General features: G+C 41.8%; 1 long non-coding RNA gene across 1 annotated transcript; it reads left to right on the forward strand.

Moving 5' to 3' along the window:
* The first annotated feature begins 692 nt into the window (after positions 1-692).
* Positions 693-2124, forward strand: LOC122011923. The gene is made up of 3 exons (XR_006120063.1): positions 693-1352; positions 1457-1589; positions 2064-2124. It is a non-coding gene; the product is annotated as an uncharacterized LOC122011923 (long non-coding RNA).
* Positions 2125-8181: the final 6057 nt, after the last annotated feature.

Here is an 8181-nt window from a genome sequence, read left to right on the forward strand (position 1 = left end):
GATTATTATTTTGAAGTAATAAAGTATAAGTTTTTGGAACAAATGATATAAGCTTCACTTATGTTTAGAGTCAGCAAGTTTAGTTCCTTTTAATTCGAAGCATGCAATATTAGTTTTATTTGTTTCCTGATTAGTTTATTGAGCATGATTAGCCTTGTCTTCCAGTATGCAGTTTTATTCTTTTATATCATGAGTATGCAGATTTTAGTGCTTTGCTATTAGATGAGCATGAGTAGTTTTCTTCTTATAGATTCAGTTTTTAGCATTTCTATATTTATATGCACATTCGAGTTTTTGTAAGTTAGATAGCGCTTACTAAGAAATTTTGCTTATAGATTGCATTTCCTCTTACTACAGATAAAGGAAAGGAAAAGCTATAGCAAAGGAAGGCGACAAGGAGGTGTTCGATGATGTGTGATGCCAGGACTATAGGAGAGACTTGGGGCATTATTAAGTTTTCGTGTTTTTGTGAGATCTCGGAAAATTTAATTAATAGGGTTATTTGGAAAATAGCCTTATAGAATTTTTCTGGAATTTTTAGAAATTTTCTGGGAATTTTTCGGAGCTCGTACGATGGGTTTTGAGGGGATTAATTTCGGGCGCGTATAAAGCCTGTTTGGGATACCGTTTAATTGAGGAAATGTTTTATTTATAAAACCCTTTCCTTTTTATTTGCTTTCCCCAAACGGCGACCCCGATCCTCTCCTCACCCGAACCTTCTCCTCTCCTTCCCCGATCCCGAGCCCGATCTCTTCTCTCCCTCATGGTTTCCCCTCGCGTCGATCGCCACAAGCTCATCGCCGGCAGTAATCTTCCTCTTCCGAGCTCCGTCGAAGTCAAGTGCTGGTCGTTCCCTCGAGTTGCCCTCGATTGTTGTGGCCGACACCAGGTGCCAGCCAACGAGCCGATCCCCTCTCGCTTGGACGAGACAACGTCGACGATCACCGGTGTAGATCTATCCTCGGTGCTTGCCGGAGATCGATCAAGGAGGCACGGATCCTCTTGATTTCCTCTTCTCAACCCTTCCTCGATCTGTGCCCTAGCACGGTCTGCGACTCCTCGATCGACGCCACTGAATTGAGCCGTGCCATCCGATCGCCGGTGTGGAAGATGTCCTAGGGTTTCGAGGGTAAGCAACCGAAACCCTTCTTTCCTCTTGATTCGTTGTTGGATTCTTGTTGATTCACGGGTTAGTGCTCTGTTCTGGTATTGTTGTGATCTGATTGAATGCAGTGAGGAGGAATTCCGGGGAGGTCGTGATGAGGTGTTCTTGAGCCGTTGGGCAGAGGCTAGAAGGTGGGCTTGATTAGTCATTTGCTTGCTTGAGTCCTTGATCCGGTTGATTTCAACAAGTTGGTATTCTGTGGATCCGTAGTTCTATTTCTGTGGAGTTTTTCTTTAGCTCCAGCAGCAACTACCCTTCTTGACATCATCATTTCTTGGTGTGGATCAACAGGACAGTGCTAGGAATTGAGGTGGTTGTTCTGTGAAGGTGATCTTGGTTTCCAGCAGAGCTTGCTGTGGTTTCTTTGATCCAGCAAGGAAACTATCTCTCATTGTGCTGTCGACAGAGGCTTTAGATCAGTGAGGTGAGTTAAATTCTCTATGAGCTACTTGGGTGTGAATTTTGGTTAGGTTGTAATTAGATTTAGATAGTGATTAGTATGATATGTTAGTATATTATTAGTTGAATATAGGTAATTGATCTTGGATGTAGATCATATGGATTAGGTTAAGAGTAATTGGTTAGTTGATGGTGATTAGATATAATTGGTTGAATTAATCTAATAGGGTAATTAGGGTTAGGGTAATTAACCCTAATTAACTGTTAGATTTAATTTAAATGGTGATACATGTTATGATTAGATATAATTGCTTAGATTTAATCTAATGGAATGATAAGGGTTAAGACAATTAACCCTAGTCAACTATTGGATTTAAATTAAGTTTATATTTCTAATCTAATTATTGATTAGGGTTTTTTCCTAATTTAGTTTTGGGAATTTTATTTAGCTATTTCATTTGAATTTAGCTAAATAAAATATATATATTGTTTGACGCAGGATTTGATTCGAGACAGGCGTCTCGACGTTGACTTCGGATATGGATTGTACCTTCTACTTGAGGCGGGTACCCTTTGACTTATCTTTTGATAATGTCTTATGATATGTGTAGCTTATATATATTTACTAGTGGTAGATAGTAGATCATTTCTTCCCTGGTTTTAGTTAGTTGATACCTATCACATGCTTCATCTGCTAGTTGCTTTACTTCAGGATTGGATATTATATCTCTTGCCATGTGTATATATGATCATAGAGATGCATATCTATAGTGCTCTACTCTACTGGATTAGTTGCTTTACATGTGTGATACATGCTCTTGGATTCATGATACTTACATCATTGTTATATGTGATGTCTTTGGATTTATGCTGTTTATTATCATCGTTATATATGTGTTTGTCTGTTTGGCATCTACACATATGGAGGATATGTTCAGGTATGATATATTGTAGCCGCATGCACCATATCGCATGATTGCATCTCTGAGCGATTAACGACTCCATTATTGTTGAGCTCGTCGGTCGGCTACATTGACCTGCGCACGTGACCACTGCATGGGTAGTGGCACAGCACAGGTGGTGTGTAGGTTGCTCGGTGGTGCTCCGTTGGAGGTCCACTCATGGGTAGTGTGATAGGCGTGGTAGCACAGGGGTCCCTCCACAGTCATTGTGTCTGGGAGATGAGGCGTGGCGCTCCCTCCTATAGTGAGGTTGGAGGATAGGTGTACTCCGTGCATCCGTCCACTCGGTCACTCTTGAGGAGTAGTGACGACGTCACAGCCCTACCCACGCGGTCTCACCATTGTGTGTGAGATTCTGACGTCGGGGTGACCGTGTCATTTGCATCATATGCATTTGCATTAATTATGATTGATGCATTTTGGTGATTGCGTTCATCCTTCTCGCTAGTTATATCTTTTGCTCGACTATCTTTATACATGTATGTTTACGATCGGTTACCTGAGCCTCGCGGTGAATCTGATTTATTTCGATTATGCATTTTCTTATTATTCTTGCTATAGGCGTACCTTATGCCTATTCTGTTACTACAGTTTATTTAGCTATGCATATCTGTTATTCTGTTAGGAGACTATACCATAGGTTGTATGGTTAGAGAACTGTACTCTTGATCCCATGGTTTAGGAGACTGTACCTTAGGCTATTATTGGTGGTTATATGTTGTTGTACATATCTATTGGATTACTTGAGTTCTTTGAACTCACCCCGTTATTACTATTTTTCGAGTTGAGGCTGTCGGGAGATATTCGCCCGTTATCGCGAGGATTTTCTTTGTCGAATTATATTTTGCTTTTGCATCTTATATACTTGTATTGTGGGTTTGTATTGTGGACTTCACATTGAACATTCGGGTTTGCTACTTTTGTTTTCCGCTGCGGTTGTATTGTCATTACTTCGTGGATTTGTTTTCTTCGTTGTAGTGGAGTAGGCTGTTTGCATATATTTTCGAGGTTCTATATCGTCTTTCCTTATTGAACTGTGTGGATTGATCATATATTATATCTGTGTGGAATGTTGATATAAACTGCGTGGCTTGTTCTTTTGTATTGTATTATTCCGGCCGTGTGTGGCCGAGGTATGGAGATGTATGTATACTGAGCTTCATATTGTTCCCCGTACAAGGGAGATGCTGCCGAAATTTCTTCGGACAGGGACTACCTGGGGCGTGACAGTTTTAGTGGTTAAGAAATATTTGAGATTGTACCTTATATTCATGTCATTTGAGATTAATCTTGTTTTAGATCGCATGCTAAGATGAGTTTTGTTTAGTAAGTAGATACGTTGTGTTTGCATTGAGATATAGTTTCATATGTTTATGTTATTGTGAGTTATATGTTCATGTTCTGAATTTAGAGTATTGTATTGTATTTTAGTCCTACCGAACAGCATATACTCTGTCAAAATTTTAAGTTTTCTGGAAAAATTTAAGTACAGTTTGTTACACTAGTTAAGTAAGAGTTTATAGTAGTTATGTAACGGACACCTTTAGAGAGTAGTGAGAAGGGTGGTCGTTACAAGTTAGTATCAGAGCAGTTCATATTCTCTAGCATCACACACACATCAGCCCCACCCTTGTCGTCTTCAAGTAAGAATGTATTTATACTTTCTTTTATGCTTTTCCTTTAGTGCTTGCAGTATAGAGAAATGTTTAGAAGTACCTGCTCATATGTGTTTAAAGTCAAGAATCATGCTTAAGTAAGATATATCTAGAAAGTATAGTGATGATTTCAATTTTTCCCTCTGCATAACGAGATGTCAAGAAGAGGGCGTCCCCGTACCACTCGTACTGAGAACCAAGCTCAGGAGAATGAGGAGCCCAGAACAACTGAGACCAATCTTTTTGAAGTTGTTGCTCAACTCCAGAGACAAGTAGCAGAGCAACAACAAGTGATTGTCAATCTGATGGCTAATCAGCAGTCAGTTCCTACCACTCCCCCAACTGTAAACGTGGAGACTCTAGTGGTGACTGAGGTTCCACCAGCCGCCCTAGAAGTCGCCACAACATCTAGAAGTCAAGAAGCATACCTGATACAGTGGCTAAAGCTGAAGCCAGAGAGTTTCTCAAGCACGACTGAGCCCTGGGATGCTCAAGCTTTGTTCAAGACACTAGAGAGCACCATGGAGCTTCTTGACTGGCCAGAAGTCGAGAAGGTCAAGTGTGCCTCTTTCTGCCTATCAGGAAATGCTCATATGTGGTGGGAGAGAGAGTTAAGAGCAAGAGAGTAGTCAATCAGATGAGCTGGACTGACTCCGAGATAGAGTTTCACAAAGAATTCTTCCGCCAACGGATCACCAATAAACATTATGAAGAGTTTATAGAATTCAGAAGGTGAACCATCCTTTGAGTTCACAGGAGTGCCGAAGAGGAAGACCCAGAAATTCCTCTCCTCCCTCACAGCTCACCAGATGTTAGCTAGAGGATGTATTGATTTTCTTGCGCGCATTGTGAATGCAGAAGAACAAGAAAGACCCAAGCGGGAGGATGTTTGGGTAGTCTGTGAGTATTCAGAGGTATTTCCAGAAGAGCTACCTGGACTACCTCCCAACAGAGAAGTGGAGTTTGAGATTGAATTGGTTCCTAGTACTGGTCCAATTTCAAAAGCTCCGTACCAAATGTCTCCAGCAGAGCTGAAAGAGCTACAAGAACAACTCCAGAAGCTGCTTGACAAAGGCTTCATCCGCCCTAGTCATTCACCATGGGGAGCTCCGGTGTTATTCGTCAAGAAGAAAGATGGATCTATGTGGATGTGCATAGATTATAGAGCACTGAACAAAGTGACAATTAAGAACAAGTACCCTCTTCCCAGAATAGATGATCTATTTGATCAGTTAAAGGGGGCAACAATATTCTCTAAGATAGATCTGCGCTCTGGGTACCATCAGTTGAAAGTGAAAGAAAGTGATATACCCAGAACAGCTTTCAGGACCAGATACGGACACTATGAATTTGTACTCATGCCTTTTGGTGTGACTAATACACCTATAGTCTTCATGGACTTAATGAACAGAGTGTTCAGAGAATACCTCGACAAATTTATCATCGTGTTTATCGATGACATTCTGGTTTATTCAAGAACCCCAGAGGAGCATGACACGCACTTGAGAATAGTACTGCTGACCCTACAACAAAGACAGCTTTATGTTAAATTCTCAAAGTGCGAGTTCTGGTTGGAGCAGGTGGCGTTTCTAGGTCACATCATTTCTAAAGAAGGTATCCAGGTGGATCCAGCCAAAATAGAAGCGGTTAATAACTGGAGTAGACCCAAGAATGCCAGGGAGATCAGAAGCTTTCTTGGTTTAGCTGGGTATTACAGAAAATTTGTGGAGGACTTTTCCAAGATAGCCTCTCCACTAACAGCCCTAACGAGGAAGGACAAGAAGTTTGAATGGTCAGAAAAATATGAGCAGAGTTTCCAAGAGCTAAAGAAGAGACTGACCAATGCTCTCATCCTGATAGTTCCAGAAAGTGACAAGAGTTTTGACATCTACAGTGATGCTTCCAAGATGGGCCTAGGAGCTGTACTCATGCAAAAAGGAAAAGTTATAGCTTATGCTTCCAGACAACTCAAAGATTATGAGAAGAACTACCCCACTCATGATCTTGAGCTGGCAGCTGTGGTCTTTGCACTGAAACTCTGGCGACACTACTTGTATGGAGTCCAGTGCAGAATCTTCACAGACCATCAGAGTTTAAAGTATTTCTTCACCTAGAAAGACTTAAACATGAGACAGCGCAGGTGGCTAGAGTTGGTCAAGGATTATGACTGTGAAATCCTCTACCACCCAAGTAAAGCTAACAAAGTGGCAGGTGCACTAAGTCGAAAGTCCAGTGCACTCCTGATGTCTTTGTCATCATTAGCCCTACCATTGCAGAAAGAGTTGCCAGATTTCGGACTTGAAGTTATTTATGGGCAACTCTCTGCATTGACCTTAGAGTCAACCCTGCTTGAGGATATACAGAGAAAGCAAAGTAAAGATACAGATATCCAAAAGATCAAGCAAGGGGTATAAAAAGGGGAAAATTCTGAGTTTCGAGTATCAGACAGTGGAATTCTTTATCAGGGGAGCCGCCTTTGTGTCCCCAATGATGAAGAACTGAGAAAGAAATTTTAGAAGAAGCTCATAGTACACCTTACTCCATGCATCCTGGTGTTGGTGCGGGTAGCACTAACGGTCTAACTCAGGTTTTGATGAATGACAAATCAGGTTAAGTTAGTTTGTTGTTATTTAACACTTTGATCGAGTGTGCAGGAGAAGTCCAGACAGGTCGATGGGCTAACCAGATGTCTGGCATGAAGCCCAGTTATGTCGACGTGTTGACCGGATAGCTGGCACGAAGTCCAGTTAGGTCGACGGGCTGATCGGATAGCTGGCACGAAGTCCAGACGGATCGACGGGCTGACCGGACGTCTGGCAGGTAAGTGAGGTAAGTCATTGGAGGGGAGTGACTACGAGGACGCGTTCCCGGAAAGGGAACATTAGGCGTCGATCCAGCTTAGATCCATTTCGGATATCTAAGTCGAGATCGTGACTAGATTCCGGTCTCAGAAAGACAGAATCTAAGTCATACTCTTTTTGCTAAATTCATACTAACTTTGCTTTTCTATAAAACTGTGCGAACAATCTGTGTTGCAGGGTATATTTGCCTCGGACTAACCTTTTCTTGCAGGAGAAGGACTTTCTGGAGAAGAGGGGGCGCCCGGAAGGGATCCGGGCGCCCGGAGGCAAGTTTTATCCAAGCCGAGTCGTCGCCACGTGGAGTTCGCTGATTAGACTTGCCACGTCGCACCAGGGCGCCGAAAGGGATCCAGGTGCCCGGAGAAGCATATAAAAGAAGCCCCAGGGGTGGAGCTTCAATATTAACTGAGAATCTATAGCTTGCTCTGCTGCTCTACGCTCCTGCAACGCCGTGAGGCCATTCCAACAAAGCGCTTTCTTAAGTCTAATTCTTCTTCTCTTGTCGGTATTTTATTTCTGTCAATTCTTGTACTTAATTATTTTGTAATCATTATTCGAATTGATAGTGATTGCCCAACGAAAGTACTCACAGAGTACGGGCCTTCGAGTAGGAGTCGTCACAGGCTCTGAACGAAGTAAAATTACTGTGTCTGTTCTTTTAAATTCTGCTGCGCTTAACTCTTTTCAACGTTATTTTTCGAATCGATATTCACCCCCCCCTCTATCGACACTTCACGATCCAATAAGTGGTATCAGAACAGGTGCCGCTCTGATTTGGTGCAACCACCAATCAGACAGGGGGTGAAATATTAACCTTTATTTTTTTTTTTGGTTTTCAGTTTTACGCTTAATTCCAATCCGGTATTATTACCTGTTTTGGAATTTTTTTTCATTGCAATTAAATTTAAATTGGTGCAACACCAATTTAGATACTTCTATTATTTTTTCCCGCACTGCTAATCCAAGACCAAGTCTTGGGATATTTTTTTTGTCGTCGTTTACTTATGTGCAGGATGTCTCAACTAGAAGGCTTCAGCACAGTACGTCCTCCCCTATTCAACGGGGATGACTTCTCGTACTGGAAGAAAAGAATGGAGGTGTACCTAAAGACGGACTACGATCAATGGTTCAGCGTCATA

The sequence above is a fragment of the Zingiber officinale genome, chromosome 1A, assembly GCF_018446385.1.
Source record: "Zingiber officinale cultivar Zhangliang chromosome 1A, Zo_v1.1, whole genome shotgun sequence".
Taxonomy (NCBI): Eukaryota; Viridiplantae; Streptophyta; class Magnoliopsida; order Zingiberales; family Zingiberaceae; genus Zingiber; species Zingiber officinale.